The sequence below is a fragment of the Oncorhynchus mykiss genome, chromosome 27 (genome assembly GCF_057628025.1).
Source record: "Oncorhynchus mykiss isolate SJ-2025 chromosome 27, ASM5762802v1, whole genome shotgun sequence".
Lineage (NCBI taxonomy): Eukaryota > Metazoa > Chordata > Actinopteri > Salmoniformes > Salmonidae > Oncorhynchus > Oncorhynchus mykiss.
Genome location: NC_143048.1, coordinates 10,467,613 through 10,490,012, shown reverse-complemented (window position 1 = coordinate 10,490,012; position 22,400 = coordinate 10,467,613). Strand labels below are relative to the sequence as shown.

Genomic DNA, 22,400 nt, shown 5'->3' with positions numbered 1-22,400 from the left:
GTTACAGCCTTATTCAAAGAAGTTTGGAACCACCAAGAGTCTTCCTAGAGCTGTCAGCCTTGCCAAATTTAGCAATCGGAGGAGAATGGCCTTGGTCAGGGAGGTGACCAAGAACCTGATGGTCACTCTGACAGAGCTTTAGAGTTCCTCTGTGGAGATGTGATAATCTTCCCTGAAGGACAACCATCTCTGCAGCCCTCCACCAATCAGGTCTTTATGGTAGAGTGGCCAGACGGAAGCCACTCCACAGTAAAAGGCACATGACAGCCTGTTTGGAGTTTGCCAAAAGGCACCTAAAGTACTCTCAGACCATTAGAAACAAGATTCTCTGGTCTGATAAAACCAAGATTGAGCTCTTTAGCCTGAATGCCAAGCATCACATCTGGAGGAAACCTGGCACCATCCCTACGGTGAAGCATGGTGATGGTAGCATCATGCTGTGTGGATGTTTTTCAGTGGCAGGGACTTGGAGACTAGTCAGGATCGAGGGAAAGATGAGCGGAGCAAAGTACAGAGAGATGCTTGATGAAAACCTGCTCCAGAGTGCTCAGGACCTCAGACTGTGGTGAAGGTTCACCTTCCACCAGGATAACAACCCTAAGCACACAGACAAGACAAGGCAGGAGTGGCTTCGTGACTCTGAAGTCTCTGAATGTCCTTCAGTGGCCCAGCCAGAGCCCGGACTTGAATCCGATCAAACATCTCTGCAGAGACCTCAAAATAGTTGTGCAGCGACGCTCCCCATCCAACCTGACAGAGCTTGAGAGAAACTCCACAAATACTGATGTGCCAAGCTCGTAGGGTCATACCCAAAAAGACTTGAGGCTGTAATCGCTGCCAAAGGTGCTTCAACAAAGTACAGAGTAAAGGGCCTGAATACTTACTTATATGTGCTATTGTTTTTTGGGGTTATATACATTTTCAAAAATTATTTAAAAAGATGTCATTATGGGGTATTGTTTGTAGACTGATGAGGGGCAAAATGATTTAATACATTTTAGAATAAGGCTGTAACATAACAACATGTGGAAAAAGTCAAGTGGTCTGAATACCTTCCCGAATGCACTGTATATACTGTGTGCATCAGACTGGAAACACCCACACGCTTCCGTGAACCCACACACGCACACACACAAAGTCATTCACACACACATTTCTGAATAGACAGCAATGAGTAAAAGTTCAACAAACATGTAAACATCCCAGTGTTTCCCTGTAGAGTGTCCGGTCAGACCACACAGCAAATAAAGGCTTTGTTGTTATTGGCAGATGAACAAAGTACACATTGAGAGGCTCTGTCCACAAACACCCACAGATAGTCATCTGCTTTTAAGCTCTCATAGTTCAATTCAATCAATCTAAACTTTGCTCCCCCCCATTACCCAATCAATGACATTCATTGCCCTTTAAAGGATCCAGTAGACTGTTCTGTTGCCCTCTGAGATCCTCTGTACATAGAAGTGTATGGGCTCAACGCCGACACCGAACAAAATAATGGATTGTTCTCTCAACCTTATAATAATAATTTATAATAATTTATTTAACTACAGAATGATTCTCAAAGCGCTTGAAAATAAAAAATAAACAAGTAGCACATACTCTCTGTTATGTAGCTACATATATATTTTAAGTCTGGACTATTGTCAGCTAGAGTTGAACGTTTTGGGTGTTTCAAACCTCCAACAGATGGGTTCCACATAGCAGGAACAGAGGGAGGGGTTTGTCAACAGGGAAAGATGAGCAGGTACTTCGGTGGCAGGCAGGCAGCACAGTTCATTCTCCATTCAAGGCGTCTCAAAAGCGCCTCGCCATCCCTGCCGTCTGACTGCCTTGTATGAGATGAAGTTCGTTGTTAAGTTCCCTCTCATTCAATGACGACAGTCCGGAGAAAACTTTGGAGGAATCCTCAGACTAAGCAATGGAATTATCACTGCCAGCTGGCCATCCATTGGAGTCCTCAGGGGTCAGGAGACCTTAGAAACAACCAGAAAATAAGGTGGTGTATTCAAATCAAAACACACTAGGTAACTAGATAGCTAACTTGCTAGCATTGTTAGCTAGCTACAGAATGTTCAAAGAGCCATCAAATGCCATCAAATTCCAGGTGCACGAAACAAGTAGATGTAACCTAGGCTTAATTTATACGCATTTAGCTATTCAAAACCTAAAATAAAAAGATTCAAACAAAAAACAAATAAAAAATAAAGATTTTTTAAATGTTCAGGAATTCTCTGCCTTGGTAACCTCCCGGCGCCATTGCAAAATTACAAAATGTGTAGAATAGCAGGAAACATTTTCTCTCAGCCTCATTACAAATTATGTAAAATAGCATGAGATGTTTATAAAACTGCAAAATGTTTGGACTTTTTGTGAGGACCCGCAAAACTGCACGACACTACTGCCTGTCAACAATGGACAAGCTACATGGTTTTGACTGTGCGTGGGTGGTTGGGTGGGTGGATAATAGTGTGCTAAATGCCAGGCTGGCTGGCAGGCTCACTGTTTCTATCTGTCTCAAACCCATCTAGGGACAATGAACCACATGGTCTGATGGGCCAGAGCAGACAACGACACAACAGCCTAAGAGAAAGTCCTAAAGCACTGATTTCATTAGCTGAATCCTGCATATGTACTAAGACATATAGCCATAGTTTGAATAATAATTTTACAATTTCAGTACAAAGGGAAATCCACTAGAAACATCAGGGTCTTGGTGACACAGCAGACTAAGTAGCCTGCAGGGTTTGAAAATGGCAGCTTCAAATCTACTTGATTACCATTCTTTTAAAAAGCTGTAGCTACTGTATGTTTGGACAATACCCTAATAAAATATAATGACGTAAGAAGATTGAAATGCCATTTGTTTTCGAACATAGTAATGTTAGATTACACATCAATATTAGCAGAACATTTCGGGAACTACTTGTACTATCGTTAAAGTGTGTTTTTAGAACAATTCTGGGATGATCATGTCATAACCTTACAGAATGCCTTTATAAGAGTCTTGCAGGAACGTTTCTTGTTTATTCTTATTCTTGTTGTTAGTGGTAATATCTCCATCAACAATAGCTCCAACGTTTTATTGCTGAAGTATGTCCAGGGAATGTTATTAGAACCATCAGGTCATAATGTCACACACTTAACTGTATGAGACCATTGTAGGAATAGTCTTGTTCTTCTATTGCACCCACACTTTGTTGTGGCAGTATGTTCCAAGAACATTACCCGAACATTGTGTTATTACACCCCCCCCCCCCCCCCCCCCCCGGCAACCTAAGGAGTATCTTAACGTTAGCGGAACTTTCCAGTAACGTTTTCTCAGAACCAATTTAATTGAATCCTGACATGATTGCTGAAGAATGTTTGGGGAACGTTGTCGTCATAACGTCACGGTATATTTTTATGAGAGCATTGTGGGAATATTCCCTGCTTGTGGTTATGCATGTTTTTAATGACATCTCCATCAACCTTATCAGAATGTTCCCGTAATGTTTTCTCAGAACCATTTAGATTGCTCTGCCATTTTGTTGCGGCAGTACGTTCTAAAAACATGACAGATACATTGTGTTATTACGTTACCTGGAAACCTAATGAGAATGTTTGGGGAATGATCTGTGGTGGTGTCACGGCTGCCGTAAGAACGGGACCAAGGCGCAGCGGATGTTGAGTTCCACATATTTAATTCAAAGAGAAGCTTCAACAAAACAAAACATATCAATAAACGAACAACTAAACGTGACTACGGACATGCACAAACACAAAACAATATCCCATAAACACAGGTGGGAAAAATAGCGACTTAAATATGATCCCCAATTAGAGACAACGATTACCAGCTGCCTCTAATTGGGAATCATACAAAACGCCAACATAGAAAATATAAACTAGAACACAACGTAGAAATTATAAACTAGAACACCCCCTAGTCACGCCCTGACCTACTACACCATAGAGAAACAAGGGCTCTCTATGGTCAGGGCGTGACAGGTGGTTGTTACAGATGTTGTGGGCAACATTTTAGTGAACTTTAGGTGAACATTTCAAGGATATTTAATTTGCAAACATTTTCAAAAAATATATATATTTGTTATCAAAAACATGTTTTGGGGATGGTATCATCTTAATGTTAGATAAAACTTTAACTAGAACCTAATGGGAAGCTTTGATAATGTTCTGGGAATGTTACTGGTTTGTTTGGAGGCGTCTGACATGCAATGTCAAGGACTTGTACAAAACCAATATTGTCTACTTTAGATTTTGACATTTGAGTCATTTAGCAGACACTCTTATCCAGAGTGACTTACAGTAGGAGTGCATACATCTTTGTATTGGGAATGTTATAAATCACACCCATCCATATTAACTGTCATTTGGTCCTCACTTTCCCAGAAACACACAAGTGTAAGCCTTATTTAGACCAGGGGCTGGAATTAACAACTGCTGGTCAGATTCTCTATTAGAACGTCAGCTTTTACTGTTCGACTACTCCGCATGGAAAAAGAAGATAAAAGAAACCTGAGGAGTATTGGAGATTGTATTCTGCTAGTGACTAATGCAAGTTTGAACCCCAGGAAACCTTTATCATTAGCATACATATTTACATACTACATAGACTCATACTTGCACGAATTTGATTCGTTGGAATATCGCGATTGCAAATATCTTATGGTATCATACAAATTGCTGAATTTGTATCTAAACACAAAATGGATGACATAGTACACAATTAGATGAATTAGTACACGAAAAACTTTGACGCGTTTTGGCTCCTGAGCCCCACTTTCAAAACTAGTGGCTGAAATTATACAAAAGTTTGAGAGTGCATCTTTAAAAGTAACATTTATTTTAATGACACAGAGGTGGAGGGATATGCTAAAATTAGAATGACCTATAGCCTAGGCTACTGCTGTTTTATTAATGTAATGACTCATGTGTAGTCAGAACTGAAGAACACTCAAGGTGTACCTTATGGCAGTGTTGTCTATGAAGCTCTTCTTTATTTATGACGAACAAACAAGTAAAGCGAGTTCCATAATGCTCCAATGGCCAGTGGTATCTCATCACCATCTGTTCCGAGCCGGCAGCCTGCCTCAGAACACTGTCCAATCAGGCTTTAACAGGAAGTGATTATGAGTCAGAAGAAAAATACATGCAGTCAGCTATGCAATGATCGGCCCTTATATTTATTTCATGTACAGTGCATTTGGAAAGTATTCAGACCCCTTGACTTTATCCACATTTTGTTACGTTAGTCTTATTCTAAAATTGCTTAAATTGTTTTTTCCCTCATCTACACAGAATACCCCATAATGACAAAGCAAAAAACGTTTTTTGTAAAAAAAATATATATATATTATATATATATATATCACAAATACATGAGTATTCAGACCCTTTACTCAGTACTTTGTTGAAGCACCTTTGGCAGTGATTACAGCCTCAAGTCTTCTTGAGTATGATACTACAAGCTTGGCACACATGTATTTATGGAGTTTCTCCCATTCTTCTCTGCATATCCTCTCAAGCTCTGTCAGGTTTGATGGGGAGCGTTGCTGCACAGGTATTTTCAGGTCCCTACAAATATGTTCGATCAGGTTCAAGTCCGGGCTCTGGCTGGGCTACTCAAGGACATTCAGAGACTTGTCCTAAAGCCATTCCTGCGTTGTCTTGACTGTGTGCTTAGGGTTGTTGTCCTGTTGGAAGGTGAACCTTTGCCCCAATCTGAGGTCCTGAGCACTCTGGAGCAGGTTTTCATCAAGGTTCTCTCTGTACTTTGCTCTGCTCATCTTTCCCTCAATCCTGACTAGTCTCCGAGTCGCTGCTGCTGAAAAACATCCCCACAGAATGATGATGCAGCCAACATGCTTCACCGTAGGGATGGTCCCAGGTTTCCTCCAGACGTGACGCTTGGCATTCAAGTCAAAGAATTCAACCTTGGTTTCATCAGTCCAGAGAATCGTGTTTCTCATGGTCTAAGAGTCGTTTAGGTACCTTTTGGCAAACTCCAAGTAGTGCCTTGTGCCTTTTATTGTGGAGTGGCTTCCATCTGGCCATTTTACCGTAAAGGCCTGATTGGTGGAGTGCTGCAGAGATGGTTGTCCTTTTGGAAAGTTCTCACATCTCCACAGAGGAACTCTAGAGCTCTGTCAGAGTGACTATCGGGTTCTTGGTCAACTCCCTGACCAAGGCCCTTCTCCTCTGATTACTCAGTTTGGCTGGGTGGCCAGTTCTAGGAATAGTGTTTAGTTTCAAACTTCTTCCATTTAAGAATCATGAATGCCACTGTGTTCTTGGGGACCTTCAATGCTGCAGACATTTTTTGGTACCCTTCCACACATCTGCGCCTCAAAACAATCCTGTCTCTGAGCTTTACGGACAATTCCTTCGACCTCATGGCTTGGTTTTTGCTCTGACATGCACTGTCAACTGTGGGACCTTATATAGACAGGTGTGTGCCTTTTCAAATCATGTCCAATGAATTGAATTTACCACAGGTGGACTCCAATCAAGTTGTAGAAACATCTCAAGGATGATCAATGAAAAAGGATGTACCTGAGTTCAATTTCGAGTCTCTGCAGAGACCTGAAAATAGCTGTGCAGCAAAGCTCCCCATTCAACCTGACAGAGCTTGAGATGGTCTGCAGAGGAGAATGGGAGAAACTCTCCAAGTACAGGTGTGCCAAGCTTGCAGCGTCATACCCAAGGAGACGCACTGTTGTAATCGCTGCCAAAGGTGCTTCAACAAAGTACTGAGTAAAGGGTCATATATACTTATGCAAATGTGATATTTCATTATTTAAAATTATTATCAAAAATGTTTAGAATAGTTTTTGCTTTGTCATTATGGGGTATTGTGTGTAGATTGAGGGAAAACAACTATTGAATCAATTTTAGAATAAGGTTGTAACGTAACAAAATGTGGAAAAAGTCAAGGGGTCTGAATACTTTCCAAAGGCACTATATATCAAAGAAAAATATAGCCCAAGGCTGCTGAAGGTGGCTTACAGGCTATTGAGAACAATATACCCAGCAAATGAACCACGCTACTGTTAAATGTAAAATAACCCTTGGTTTAGTCTTCAAGCTGTTTTGATATGTTTTCATGATTCTAACCACTACTGAAGGAACATGTGTAAATGGTGTGGGTGGTGTACTTTGAAAATAGCCCGAGGTATTATTTGAATGTGTCCGAACAACGTTGTTTAGTCGAAGGGTGAAAACTAATTTGCAAACCGCCCTAACAGATCCACAGATGATGCAATCTCTATTGCATTCCACACTGCCCTTTCCCACCTGGACAAAAGGAACACTTATGTGAGAATGCTATTCATTGACTACAGCTCAGCGTTCAACACCATAGTACCCTCAAAGTTCATCACTAAGCTAAGGATCCTGGGACTAAACACCTCCCTCTGCAACTGGATCCTGGACTTCCTGAAGGGAAGCCCCCAGGTGGTGAGGGTAGGTAGCAACACTTCTGCCACGCTGATCCTCAACACTGGAGCTCCCCAGGGGTGCGTGCTCAGTCCCCTCCTGTACGTCCTGTTCACCCACGACTGCATGGCCAGGCACGACTCCAACACCATCATTAAGTTTGCAGACGACACAACAGTGGTAGGCCTGATCACCGACAACGACGAGACAGCCTATAGGGAGGAGGTCAGAGACCTGGCCGGGTGGTGCCAGAATAACAACCTATCCCTCAACGTAACCAATACTAAGGAAATGATTGTGGACTACAGAAAAAGGATGACCGAGCACGCCACCATTCTCATCGACGGGGCTGTAGTGGAGCAGGTTGAGAGCTTCAAGTTCCTTGGTTTTCACATCAACAAAAAACTAGAATGGTCCAAACCCACCAAGACAGTCGTGAAGAGGGCACGACAAAGCCTATTCCCCCTCGGGAAACTAAAACGATTTGGCATGGGTCCTGAGATCCTCAAAAGGTTCTACAGATGCAACATCGAGAGCATGGTTGCGTCAATGTCTGGTACGGCAATTGCTCGGCCTCCAACCGCAAGGCACTACAGAGGGTATTGTGTACGGCCCAGTATTTCACTGGGGCTAAGCTGCCTGTCATCCAGGACCTCTACACCAGGCAGTGTCAGAGGAAGGCCCTAAAAGTTATCAAAGACCCCAGACACACCAGTCATAGACTGTTCTCTCTACTACCACATGGCAAGCGGTACCGGAGTGCCAAGTCTAGGCTTCTCAACAGTTTTTACCCAACAGTTTTTACAGTTTTATAAGACTCCGGAACAGGTAATCAAATGGATACCTGGACTATTTGCATTGTGTGCCCCCCTCCCTCTTTTACACTGCTGCTATCCTCTGTTTATTATATATGCATAGTCACTTTAACTATACATTCATGTACATACTACCTCAATTGGGCCGACCAACCAGTGCTCCCACACATTGGCTAACCGGGATATCTGCATTGTGTCCTGCCACCCACCATCCACCAAGCCTTTTTTACGCTACTGCTACTCTCTCATCATATATGCATTGTCACTTTAACCATATCTACATGTACATACACCTCAATCAGCCTGACTAACCGGTGTCTGTATGTAGCCTTGCTACTTTTATAGCCTCGCACTGTTATTTTTCACTGTCTTTTTACAATTGTTTTATTTCTTTACTTGCCTATTGTTCACCTAATACATTTTTTGCACTATTGGTTAGAGCCTGTAAGTAAGCATTTCACTGTAATATTCGGCGCACGTGACAAATAAACATATCTAGACATATATTGGCAGAAAACTTAAATATATCTGATATTGGCAGAACACTTAAATTCTTGTTCATTTAACTGCACTGTCCAGTTTACAGTAGCTATTACAGTGGAATAATACCATTCTATTGTTTGAGGAGAGTGCACAGTTTTGAACATGAACAAATTAGGCACATTTGGGCAGTCTTGATACAAAACAGACTAAAACTTTGCATGTACTCTGCTGTCATCTAGTGGCCAATATCTAAATTGCACCTGGGCTGGAATAATACATTATGGTCTTTCTCATGCATGTCAAAGATGATGATACAAAAAAATACAAAAAAACATTAGTTTTTTTCTTTGTATTATCTTTTACCAGATCAAATGTGTTATATTCTCCTACATTCCTTTCACATTTCCACAAACTTCAAAGTGTTTCCTTTCAGCTGGTACCAAGAAAATGCATATCCTTGCTTCAGGGCCTGAGCTACAGGCAGTTAGATTTGGGTATGTCGTTTTAGGAGAATTTTTTTTTTTAAATGGCCGATCCTTATTAATGTAAGCTTGGCAGGGAATGAGAGCTGGGTGGTGACAGCTTTGAATGTAGCCTAACTACTTTCTCTAACACATGTATGAGTAGAAAGTAAAGTTTCCAAACTGCCTTCACATTGCAAGAACAGCTTGGACATACTGTATGTACCCTTACCCGTGCATGCCTTACAAAGTATTTACTGTATACAGTGCAAGAGTGCATACAAATACACTACAGTACATGTCAACATTAAAGCTAGGACACCTGCCTTTGTAAACTCTTTGTGAAACTCTCAATTTCCACTGCAGGAGCTGTTATTATCATGTAGGTGTATACACCATAAAGGTGTTACACATACAGGTAAAGGATACTGAATGAGGGGCTGTGGAGTTTCATGGAAATCATTCACGACACTGACCTTTATGCCAACTTAAACTTGCTGCCTGGGACCCAGCACCTTCCTTGTGGCCCATTTCTGACAAAAATCTACTTGGACAGCCTGCTAAAGCCACTAGCGCCATTCGACCCTGCAGCCGCCCTCAGTATCCTACCCTAGCTGTGTGCAGATGGCCACGGAGGACCATATCCTTCTTAATATCTCACCAAGTGAACAGTGGCCATACCAGACTGGGTACCAGCTGCTGCCTGTTACCTCATGGCCTTGCTTATGTGACTGGAGGGATAGGTACTGGCATCGTTTCATAGACATGGGCGTGACCCCTTCCCATGTTTATGACACAGGGTAGCCCTATCACAACGAGAAACATTGTCATGCTCACACAAGCACTCGAGTTCTCAAAATTTCAATTTCATTTCAAGCACACAACCTACTAATTATCTTACCGCCCTCCTCTTTTAACTCTTCCTCCATTCACTCAGAGTTCAATGAGCAAACAAACATAGGGGGGAAACAATGAGCTGGTGTTTTTGCGGTACACTGGGTGGTATCAATCTTGTTTTAAAAAATGTAAACATTTATTTATAGAACCTAGTTCATAACGGAATATTTCCACAATCAAACAGTCCTGCTGTGCAGCATCTATGGCATCTGGCCATGTCTTTTCTCCTCAGCTGCAGTTATTCTGAATATGCGGAATTGCTCATTTTGGCATCTCTGTAGATTAGTGTTGTGTATACGTAAAGCAGACATATTACAGACATATTGCTTGTTCCGAGGGATGCAATGGTGGATTTTATGTTCAGACACAGAGAGCTGCTTCAGTGGACTCAGAGATCACTGAGCAATGAACAGCCCTGAGCCAGACATCATGCTTTAGATTCTGTGGGATTGTATCAGATCGTTATATACATTTGTCAATGAATCCACCATGATACTATTACACTAGAATGTTATGTTTGTTTTCGTTGCTCCCATGAGACATCATCGTTTAAAAACAAGGGACATCTTGGACTCCATGGATAAACTAAAATGATTCAAGTACAGCAGAAACTCAGCAAGATGCCAGATTGACTACTGCGAAAGGCTGCTTCTTAAAGAATTTAACTGTGGGGAATTAGCAGAATCCTCACCATAGAGGAGCAGAGGCTAAATGAAGCCCATGAGTCATTGTCATGGAAGTGTTCCATTATGAACAAGCAGCCTACCCAGCTGGCAAATTTTGCTCCTTGGAAGTTGTGGGAACGTATGTTTTTGGTTTCACATTGGTTGTAAGAACGAAGCCATATGTTTCCTGACTGGTAAAACAGAATGTATTTTATTGTTCTGAGAACAGAAGTGAAAATTTAGCCTGCTCTGAACATTTTTATTTTTAGATTGCAAGGTTCTGAAAACGTTTTACTCTGCTCTGGTTCCTTGGAAGTTTTATTAACGGTCTGAGAACAGAAATGATCTGTCACGAGTCCGACCGAGGGTGTTTCCCTTTCCCGGGCAGGTGGCGCTCGGCGGTCGTCGTCACCGGCCTATTAGCTGCCACTGATTGTTTTTCCTTCCCCTCCTTGTATGTTGAGTGGTAGCACCTGTGAATGTGTAATTAGTTTGTCTTTATTAGACAGCCGGCCCGCCTGGTTGTTGTGCGGGATTATTTCATTGTAAACCTTCGGCTCTGTGGTATAGGCACGTTGTGTCCCATTTGTACATTTTGATTCCCTGTGTTTTGGGAACGTAACGTTTTTGTGAGCACCCTGTGGTGCATTGGTGCGATTAAAGGACGCGCAGCATTGAACTCTCTGTCTCCTGCATTTGACTCCACACCCACGACACCCGGAGCATTACAGAATCCCGCACCCATCAAATTGATGGAGTCAGCAGGAGCAGCAGCCAACCCTCTCCCATCGATGGAGGAACGGGTTCTCCACCACACCACCGTCCTTCATCGGATCGGATCCGCGATGGATCAAGTGATGGAGAGAATGGACAGATGGGAGAGGAGTGGGCTCCTCTCTCCACCTTCGGCACCCACGGTTCCGGACTCCCCATCTCCCGACTCCAGCACCCTCCGTCTGACGCTACCGAGGGCTTATGATGGAGCGGCGGCGGGTTGCCAGGGGTTTCTGCTCCAGCTGGAGCTATACCTGGCCACCGTCAGACCCACTCCCTCAGGAGAAGAGAGGGTGAGTGTCCTCATCTCCTGCCTCACGGGTCGTGCCCTGGAATGGGCGAACGCGGTCTGGAATGGTCCAGACTCAGCGCGGGAGCACTACCCAGAGTTTTCCCGTCGCTTCCGCGCCGTGTTTGATCACCCTCTAGACGGCCGAGCGGCGGGAGAACAACTATTTCACCTCAGGCAGGAGAGGAGGAGCGCCCAGGATTACGCGCTGGAGTTCCGGACCTTGGCAGCCGGATCTGGGTGGAACGACAGGGCTCTCATGGACCACTACAGGTGTAGTCTCCGAGAGGATGTCCGCCGGGAGTTAGCGTGTCGGGACACCACTCTGTCACTGGATCAGCTGATTGACATGTCCATTCGACTGGATAATCTGCTGGCTGCCCGCGGGCGTTCAGAGAGGGTCCTGTGCGTTCCACCACCCAGCCCCTCCGCTCCCATTCCGATGGAGTTGGGAGGGGCTGCGCCGAGGGGTACCGGAGGAGGAGGCCTTCCCTGCACCAACTGTGGTCGGAGAGGACACACGTCTGATCGGTGCTGGGGGGGTCCGTCTGGGAGTAGAGATGGCAGGCGGAACGCTTCTCGGTCACCCCAGGTGAGTCAGCATCAAACTCACCCAGAACCCCCTGTTGGCCACATGTTTGTCTTAACTTTTTTCCTTCGCTTTTTTCCCTCTTCCCAGCATAGGGCGCTCGTCGATTCAGGCGCAGCTGGGAACTTTATGGATCGCGGACTCGCCCTTAAGTTAGGGGTTCCGCTGGTGCCGATAGATTCTCCTTTCCCCGTGCACTCCCTAGATAGCCGGCCATTAGGGTCAGGGATGGTCAGGGAGACCACGGTCCCACTGGACATGGTGACGCAGGGGAATCATAGGGAGCGTATCAGTTTCTTTATTATTGACTCGCCTGCGTTTCCAGTGGTGCTGGGGACTCCCTGGCTGGCCCGGCACAATCCTAAAATTTCGTGGAAACAGGGGGTTCTCCAGGGGTGGTCAGAGGAGTGTTCTGGAAGGTGTTTGGGAGTTTCCATCGGTGCCACGTCGGTGGAGAGTCCAGACCAGGGTTCCACGGTGTGCATTCCCCCCGAGTATGCCGATTTGACTAAATTACCACCTTATCGACCGGGAAGGGATTGTACGATAGATCTCCAGGTAGACGCTGCGCTTCCCAAGAGTCACGTGTACCCGCTGTCCCAGGAGGAGACGTTGGCAATGGAGACATATGTCACGGAGGCGCTGGGACAGGGGTACATTCGGTCCTCCATTTCACCCGTCTCCTCAAGTTTCTTTTTTGTGAGGAAAAAGGAGGGAGGCTTGCGTCCGTGTATCGATTATAGAGGTCTAAACGCCATCACAGTGGGGTATAGTTACCCTCTACCTCTCATCGCTACGGCGGTGGAATCGTTCCACGGAGCGCAGTTCTTCACAAAACTGGATCTCAGGAGCGCGTATAGTTTGGTGCGTATTCGGAAGGGAGACGAGTGGAAAACCGCATTTAGTACTACATCAGGCCACTATGAGTACCTCGTCATGCCGTATGGGTTAAAGAATGCTCCAGCCGTTTTCCAATCCTTTGTAGACGAGATTCTCAGGGACCTGTGCGGGCAGGGAGTGGTGGTTTATATCGATGACATTCTGATCTACTCGGCCACTCACACCGCGCATGTGTCTCTGGTGCGCAAGGTGCTTGGTAGACTGCTGGAGCATGACCTATACGTCAAGGCTGAGAAATGCGTGTTCTCTAAACGAGCCGTCTCTTTTCTGGGATATCGCATTTCCACCTCGGGGGTAGTGATGGAGGGTGACCGCATTAGGGCCGTGCGTAATTGGCCGACTCCGACCACGGTAAAGGAGGTGCAGCGTTTTCTGGGTTTTGCCAACTACTACCGGAGGTTTATCCGGGGTTTTGGCCAGGTAGCGGCTCCCATCACCTCACTGCTGAAGGGGGGCCCGGTGCGTTTGCAGTGGTCAGCAGAGGCGGACGGAGCATTCAACAAGTTGAAGGCGCTGATTACTGATGCGCCCGTGTTGGCGCATCCGGACCCCTCTCTAGCATTCATAGTGGAGGTGTACGCGTCCGAGGCTGGGGTGGGTGCCGTGCTATCACAGCGCTCGGGTACGCCACCAAAACTCCGACCCTGCGCTTTCTTCTCAAGGAAGCTCAGCCCAGCGGAGCGTAACTATGATGTGGGGGACCGGGAGTTGCTAGCGGTGGTTAGAGCTCTGAAGGTGTGGAGACACTGGCTTGAGGGGGCTAAACACCCCTTTCTCATCTGGACCGACCACCAGAATCTGGAGTATATTCGGGCAGCTAGGAGACTTAACCCACGTCAGGCAAGGTGGGCCATGTTCTTCACCCGGTTCCGATTTACTTTGTCTTATAGACCGGGCTCCCAGAACGTGAAGGCTGACGCACTGTCCCGCCTTTATGACACGGAGGATGGGTCCACCGAACCTACTCCCATCCTTCCCGCATCGAAGCTGGTAGCCCCAGTGGTATGGGAGGTGGACTCGGACATCGAGCGGGCGTTACGGGCTGAACCCGCGCCTTCTCAGTGTCCAGCGGGGCGAAGGTACGTGCCGCTTGGTGTTCGGGACAAACTGATTCGGTGGGCTCACGTTCTACCCTCCTCGGGTCACCCTGGGGTGACGAGGACAGTGGGGAGCCTTCAGGGGAGGTATTGGTGGCCTACGTTGGCTAAGGACGTTAAGGGTTATGTCTCCTCCTGTTCAGTGTGCGCTCAGAGTAAGGCTCCTAGGCACCTTCCTAGAGGGAAGCTACAACCCCTCCCTGTTCCACAGCGGCCATGGTCACATCTGTCCATAGATTTCCTAACCGATCTCCCGCCGTCTCAGGGGAACACCACGGTTCTGGTGATTGTGGATCGGTTCTCTAAGTCCTGCCGTCTCCTCCCGTTGCCCGGTATCCCTACAGCCCTACAGACTGCGGAGGCGTTATTCACCCATGTCTTCCGGCACTACGGGGTGCCGGAGGACATCGTTTCTGATCGGGGCCCCCAATTCACGTCCCGGGTATGGAGAGCGTTCATGGAACGTTTGGGGGTCTCTGTCAGCCTGACCTCCGGTTATCACCCCGAGAGTAATGGGCAGGTGGAGAGAGTGAACCAGGAGGTGGGTAGGTTTCTGCGGTCGTATTGCCAGGATCGGCCAGGGGAGTGGGCACGATACATTCCCTGGGCTGAAATGGCTCAGAACTCACTACGCCACTCCTCTACTAACGTGTCCCCTTTTCAGTGTGTGTTGGGGTACCAGCCGGTCCTGGCACCATGGCATCCGAGCCAGACCGAGGCTCCTGCGGTGGAGGAATGGGTACAGCGCTCCAAGGAGACCTGGAGGGCCGTCCAGGAATCTCTACGACAAGCGAGTGGACGGCAGAAGAGGAGTGCTGACCGCCACCGCAGTGAGGCCCCCGTGTTTGTACCGGGGGACAGGGTCTGGCTCTCGACCCGAAACCTACCTCTCCGCTTGCCCTGCCGGAAGCTGGGTCCGCAGTGTGTAGGGCCCTTTAAAGTCCTGAGGAGGATAAACGAGGTGTGTTATCGATTACAACTCCCTTCCTATTATCGTATTAACCCCTCGTTTCATGTGTCTCTCCTCAGGCCGGTGGTAGCTGGTCCCCTGCAGGACAGTGAGGTACCGGAGGTCCCTCCCCCCCCGCTGGACATCGAGGGGTCCCCGGCGTACACGATCCGGGCCATTCTGGACTCAAGACGCCGGGTGAGGGGCCTGCAGTACCTCGTGGACTGGGAGGGGTACGGTCCGGAGGAGAGGTGCTGGGTACCGGTGGGGGACATCTTGGATCCCTCCATGTTGAGGGATTTCCATCGCCTCCATCCGGATCGCCCTGCGCCTCGTCCTCCGGGGCGACCTCGAGGCCGGTGTCGGCGCGCTGCGGGAGCCACGCGTCAGGGGGGGGGTACTGTCACGAGTCCGACCGAGGGTGTTTCCCTTTCCCGGGCAGGTGGCGCTCGGCGGTCGTCGTCACCGGCCTATTAGCTGCCACTGATTGTTTTTCCTTCCCCTCCTTGTATGTTGAGTGGTAGCACCTGTGAATGTGTAATTAGTTTGTCTTTATTAGACAGCCGGCCCGCCTGGTTGTTGTGCGGGATTATTTCATTGTAAACCTTCGGCTCTGTGGTATAGGCACGTTGTGTCCCATTTGTACATTTTGATTCCCTGTGTTTTGGGAACGTAACGTTTTTGTGAGCACCCTGTGGTGCATTGGTGCGATTAAAGGACGCGCAGCATTGAACTCTCTGTCTCCTGCATTTGACTCCACACCCACGACACCCGGAGCATTACATGATCGGTTATTTAGATTTTAACAACTTCCTTAAAACATTCATGAACGTTTCAATCCAACTTTTAATAACACTGCTAGCTTTAAAAAAAAAAAAAAACTATTTTGAACTCCAAGCACAGATAGAAATTAATTTCCTTAGGTATTAACAATGCAAACATTTATTTTTTATTATGACGTTCACGCCCTGACCATAAAGAGCTGTTTATTCTGCAACAAAACTTGGAAAGCATAGAAAAAGCACACATAGAAGAGATCTACTGCGTCTTAGACTAGCTTTCAATGAGAATGACAGATCTATAACTAATGTTTCTATGTTAATTTTGCTCGGGGAAAAAAAAAAGTTATATATAAATTGCAGCTTTAATGTTCTTGGAACAATTTGAGAACATGACTTTAAACAGAACCATGAGGAAACCTGTAGGAAACATTGAACTGAAATTCCCACAGAAGAGTGTTGTTTCTTAATGTTCTCTGAACTACTTGGGATCATTCCCAATGTCAAACCAGTTGGAAAACGTTCCTAGAACATTATCAACATTTAAATTAAATGTAACTATGTTTGAACTTTTAGGAAATGTTCTGTTAAAGTAATGAAATACCAAGAAATATGCTGATAATGTTCCAAAGCCAAGCAACTATTCTGCACCATTCCCAAGTTGTGGGAAGGTTGTATGCAAAATAACCATAGGACAACCATGCTTGCACCAATCTCTAAGAAACATATTGTTCTCTGAACATTGTATGCTAGCTGGGTACGCCGTGAAACAACACGCCCCACTTAGTGTCCCTGACGAGGTGTCAAAGACACACATCAAGCCCAAACACTGCAGGCTGCGTGACACACAGCACACAGTGGCACAGTTCAAACATCAAACATACATAACCAATCAACATGCCCCCATGAAGACACACACACTCATGCACACACACTGAGGCATGCCCCACCCTTCACCTGTGGGTTGGGACCAAGGCTGACATTGAGTGATTATAACACAGTTTACCGTAAAATGAATACCGGTAAGCAAGTGTGTGGTCACACCTTGTTATCACAGGCAAGAGCAGAGCATGACAAGTAGACTCTTAAACACTTTAGCTTGTTACCCCCGCAAGGTTCCTGGATACCATGATACACCCAGTGTGTATCATGGGGCGTGGAATTATTGGATCCGTTGATAAAGATGATAGAAATAATAGAAATACTGAGCTATATTGTGTGCAAAATGTTTTTGTTGTATTATATTATTCTATACATCACACAATTGCCCAGTGAAATAGATTTTTTGTAACAAGTAATGAACAAAAATCTCAAAGATTCAAATATGTTTTATGAGATTGGAGAACACATTGGGAAGGGATCTTAGACCATTCCTCCATACAGAATTTTTCCAGGTCCTTGATAAAGTTTGTGGACTGCCCTCTTCATGCCAAACCACAGGTTTCCAATGGGGTTCAAGTCCGGAGACTGAGATGGTAATGACAAAATGTTGATTTTGTGGTCAATTAACTTTGTGGATTTTCGAGTGTACTTTCGGGTTATTGTCTTGTTGGAAGATTCACTTGCAGACAAGTTTTAGCCTCATGGCAATCAGGTTTTTGGCTAAAATGTCCTAGAACTAGATAAAGTTCAAGATGCTGTTGACCCTAACTAAGGGCCCCAGGACCAGTGGATGCAAAATAACCACAGAACATCAAAGATACACCACCATATTTTACGGTGGGGATTAGGTATTTTCTGTTTATGCGTTGTTCTTTTGAAGGCCAAATCCACTACTAGTAATCTTGGCCAAAGAGCTATTTCTTCATGTCATATGACCAGTAAGTTGTTAGCTCATCACAACATCAGCAAGGGCTCTGAGAACCCATTTAACAGTATAGAGTTTATCCACTAGGTAACCCAATCACTGCTAATGAAGTGTGTGTCAGGAGTTAGAACAGTCAATCCAAGGATGTGTATACACTACTGGGTATTCCAGGAGCCACAGTACTGCTTTCAGAAGGGGGCCCAGAGTGAGAGGAAGGGGACCCAGAGTGAGAGGATGGGGACCCTGAGTGCAATCTGACCGGTGACCGTATGATCTTCTCTCAACGCCATCTGCTCCCTGGGCATTAAGAATAGGTGTGACAGGAGAAAAGCTGAGGGCGTGTCACCACTCAGGAAAGTCTTAAACCATGTGTGAGTGTCTGTAGGAATATCTAGGGGCGGGATTGACATATTGTAGAACTTTTATATATTCTCTAAATTCAAAAACAGCAGTGTGAGGGTATATAGTGTGGGTGCTCTATAATCATGCTTCTACATGTAAAACATTGCTCTTCCTAATGGGATGCCAAAACAGAAAATGTCTGGAATGTCACACCAAACATAAGAAATATTTCAATGTTACTGAGACACTTTCTTGCATTTATAAACACTTCTTCTGATCATCAGTCAAGGATAGTAGTCAAATAGGAGTGGAGCAATGCCAAATGTTGCAGGAATATGGAATAGAATAATTTCTTAGGTCAATATCCTCACTCATCATCCTGTCCTAGAACTCATTAACGTGTTGTTTGTTACCAAAACACTTTCCCAGAAACATGTGGTATTTCATTATTACGTAATGGTAAAGGAATGAAGGCTCCGTTTTGGAATTGAACCACATGTACTCTACATGGCAAGGATCAATCAGAGAGGGACAGTTGTTGATTTACTGTATCTAAAAACAGCATGCCTTCATGGAGTGTCTGTCAGGTACTGATGAGTACAACATGTTGGATGACCAAACACACCTAAAATCAAATCAGATTCTCGTCTGCAATGGAGGGCCAGCCATTTCATGTTTATCAAAACATCTGCTTTGAATTTCAACAGAGAGAAACCACAATCTTTTTTCCATGTAACCCTCTAAGTTTTCCTAAAACATGATGACTCAATCAAAAATAAATCCATTATTATTTAAGAGCGACTGCACTTCTGATTTCACTTTGTTTTCATGAATGCTTATAAAAAAATGACTGAAGGAAAACGAGAGTAGTCTAGGGGTGTGGTTTGATGGGGTGGTTTCTTGGGTGTGTCTTCGCCATTCAATCAGAACAAACAAGGACAGTAGCTACCCAGTTCAAGTTGAAACATTATTGAAAGCAAGCTGGCAACACGCATCAAACATGACGTCAGGTTTGCTTGATTATGAGTTAACGTTAGCTAGTAGGGATCATCTTGTCTTCAAGTGAAATGTTAGCTATGCATTCCTCTCACAGTACAGTTTAGGGAGAGACTATGTATTTAGCTAGTTATATTACAGTATCACAACCTAGTATCATAACGGCATAGCCTATCAAATAATGACTTGTAGCTTGCTAGCTAATGTAGAAAACTTAGCTACTTAACAACAATACACCAGTGTCGAGTTTGATGGTTGACAGTCCAAGTAGAAGCTAGTCGGATGTAATCCATATCCTGGCCATCTGCCGAAGATTGTTGAACAACTTTATGGAAGCCCATTTTCACTAGAGTAGCTATTTTCCGAGTAAGGGCAAGTACTAACCACACATCTTGTCTAGGGAAGACGTTCCAGTGGGCGAGTTTGTTTTTCAACATTCCATTGTTCCTCCTAAGGAGAGGTCTCTGCCCGGGGCATCGGCCATGCAGAGCGGACTCGCCCAGTCTTTTCCCAATAGGCTCCATTTCCATTTCTCTTTCTTAATCAAAGCTTAGCTGTCTACATTATTACAGCTCTTGAGTGGCACAGCGGTCTAAGGCACTGCATCTCAGTGCTAGTGGTGTCACTACAGATACTCTGGTTCGAATTCAGGCTTTATCACAACCAGCCGTGATTGGGAGTCCCATAGGGCGCACACAATTGGCCCAGTGTCGTCTGGGCTTGTCCGGTGTAAGCCATCATTGTAAAGAAGAATTTGTTCTTAACTGACTTGTCTAGTTAAATAAAGGTTAAATAAAAAAATGTAATTTAGAAAATACTCCAAGGTCAGTCAAGGTCAGTGGCCCATTATCTGTCTGCGGAGGTGCTGTCCAACCAAAGATGGCTAACTCTTAATGCCACACACAGATGTATTGAGCCAAAAGCAAAAGATGGAGAAAAGCAAGTCAGTCATGTAAACATTGACTACAAGGCGTCCAGCAACCTCTACGAGAAGGCATAAATCAACTACAAGGCATCTATCAAAATCAACGACAAGGCATCCATCAACATCTACTACAAGGCACCCTCTCCTTAGCAGCATACTCTAAATTCTATGTGAACTGTATGCGGCTCCACAGAAGCAAACACACCTACATTGCAGGCTGAAATTAACTAACAGCAAAGGACTTGACTCTGTAAAAGTACTCTAGAGAATGACCGGTTGTTCAGGTGAAATGCAACCATTTGAAAAAACAGTATGTAGCCTACTGATAGACGGTTTCCCCTTCGCCTGACTAGAAGCTATAGATATTTCAGCAGTCAATTAGTCAATTCAGAACGATTCACAACATGCAGGATGAATAGGTGTTCAGGCAAGCAAGTGCTCAGCTGTTGCCTCTCAGCTGTAGTGAGTGTGTGAGACCAACTTGACCACTCGTTGACAAGCCTGGTGGCAGCTCTCTTTGTGCAAACATGTTAAATAAAACAAAAGCCACAAGCATACTGGACTCCCACTGTGATGATTGAGAAAGTTACAGTAGCAGTCATTTGCCTATGTATGGGAAAGCCCTCATCTCGTACCATAATCTACAGTACATTCATTATGCAATGAAGAACAGACCAAAATACCTGTATTAAATTATCATCAACAGACTTCAGACATATGGAAAATCCCTCTGAAAAGCTTTTGTCTGTCTGGTGATGTTAAAATGAGCTGACCCTGATACTGTTTAAGATGTGAGTTAGTGTTTCATTGACATTGTACCATTGACACCCCAAAGCCACAAAGCTACAGTGTTATTAGATGGAGCCTCTGGCAGTGACTCTGGCAGTGAGTTAGTGCCTACCATACTGGCAGTCATTAAATCTTGTTTTTAATGTGTTGTCTTTACTCACTTCACGCTCCACAGCCCTTGTTGGCCGCATAATTGACTGGTTTATACTTGCCATTAAAATATCTTAATTAAATTGAATCATCCCATATGTTTTACATTTATATGGAATCAAGAGCAAACAGCACACGTGGTCACAGTGAAATTGGACATTAGTTGTCCTCAATGTAACTGTTTAACACTTCAAAAGGTTTGGCGAATGGTATCACTTGTACGTTGTTGTTTACATCTATGCAGAGGCCCTTTGCTCCACTAGGAGTTAAGTAAGTAAAAGTTAAGTAAGTCATGACATCTATGCATGTGAGTAGCTGTGGAGGCTCCTCAGAGGAGGAAGGGGAGGATCATCCTCAGTGAATTTCATAAAAATAACATTTTGAAAACATTTAAAATGTTATCCTTTTTACATTAAACTACACTAAATATATTCACGTCACCAAATAATTGATTAAAACACACTGTTTTACAATGAAGGTCTACAGTAGCCTCAACAGCACTCTGTAGGGTTGCACTATGGTGTAGCCGGAGGACAGCTAGCTTCCGTCCTCCTCTGGGTACAACTTCAACAAAACCAAGGAGGTTCATGGTTCTCACCCCCTTCCATAGACGTACACAGTAATTATGACAACTTCTGAAGAACGTCCTCCAACCTATCAGAGCTCTTGCAGCATGAACTCATATGTTGTCCAGCCAATAAAAAAGGATCAGTGAATCTAGTACTGAAAGTATAAGCTACAGCTAGATAGCACTGCAGTGAATAAAATGTGGTGAGTAGTTGACTCAAAGAGAGAGAAAGACAATAGTTGTACAGTTTTGAACAAATTAATTTCTTCCAAAATGAATGAGAAGCAAGAGAGCGATGGAGAGAAAGATTGTCATTTATTTTCAGTTTCACTTACTTAGCTAGCAAATGCAGCTAGCTAGTTTAGCCTACTCAAACACCCTGCTCAAACAGAGGGATGCTATGTTAGCTTGCTGGCTATGGCTATCCAGCACAACACTCTTCCAAGTCAAGGTAAGCTTTTGGTTTTTATTAATTTATTGCCCCTGGGTCACCCCGGTGTAATTGCTAAACTGCTTACTGACTGTACCACTACTGCAAGATTGTGGCGGGTTTGCTAACTTGTTAGTTCTATAAGCTATGTTGACTATGATGTTACTTTAGCTAATATGGTGACAACGATGTAGGCTGTGTGTAGCGGTTATGATATGGTTTGGCTTAGAAAGTATTATTCGCCAGGTCACATACAGCTGA

At 44.8% G+C, this 22,400-nt stretch overlaps 1 long non-coding RNA gene across 1 annotated transcript in view; it reads left to right on the top strand.

The window, feature by feature from the left end:
* LOC149971228 (uncharacterized) overlaps window positions 1–15,458 on the top strand; it is a 135,740-nt gene extending 120,282 nt beyond the window's left edge. The window contains exon 3 of the long non-coding RNA XR_016492644.1: window positions 15,434–15,458. This is a non-coding gene — a long non-coding RNA (uncharacterized LOC149971228). The remainder of the gene's footprint in view (window positions 1–15,433) is intronic.
* Window positions 15,459–22,400: the final 6,942 nt, after the last annotated feature.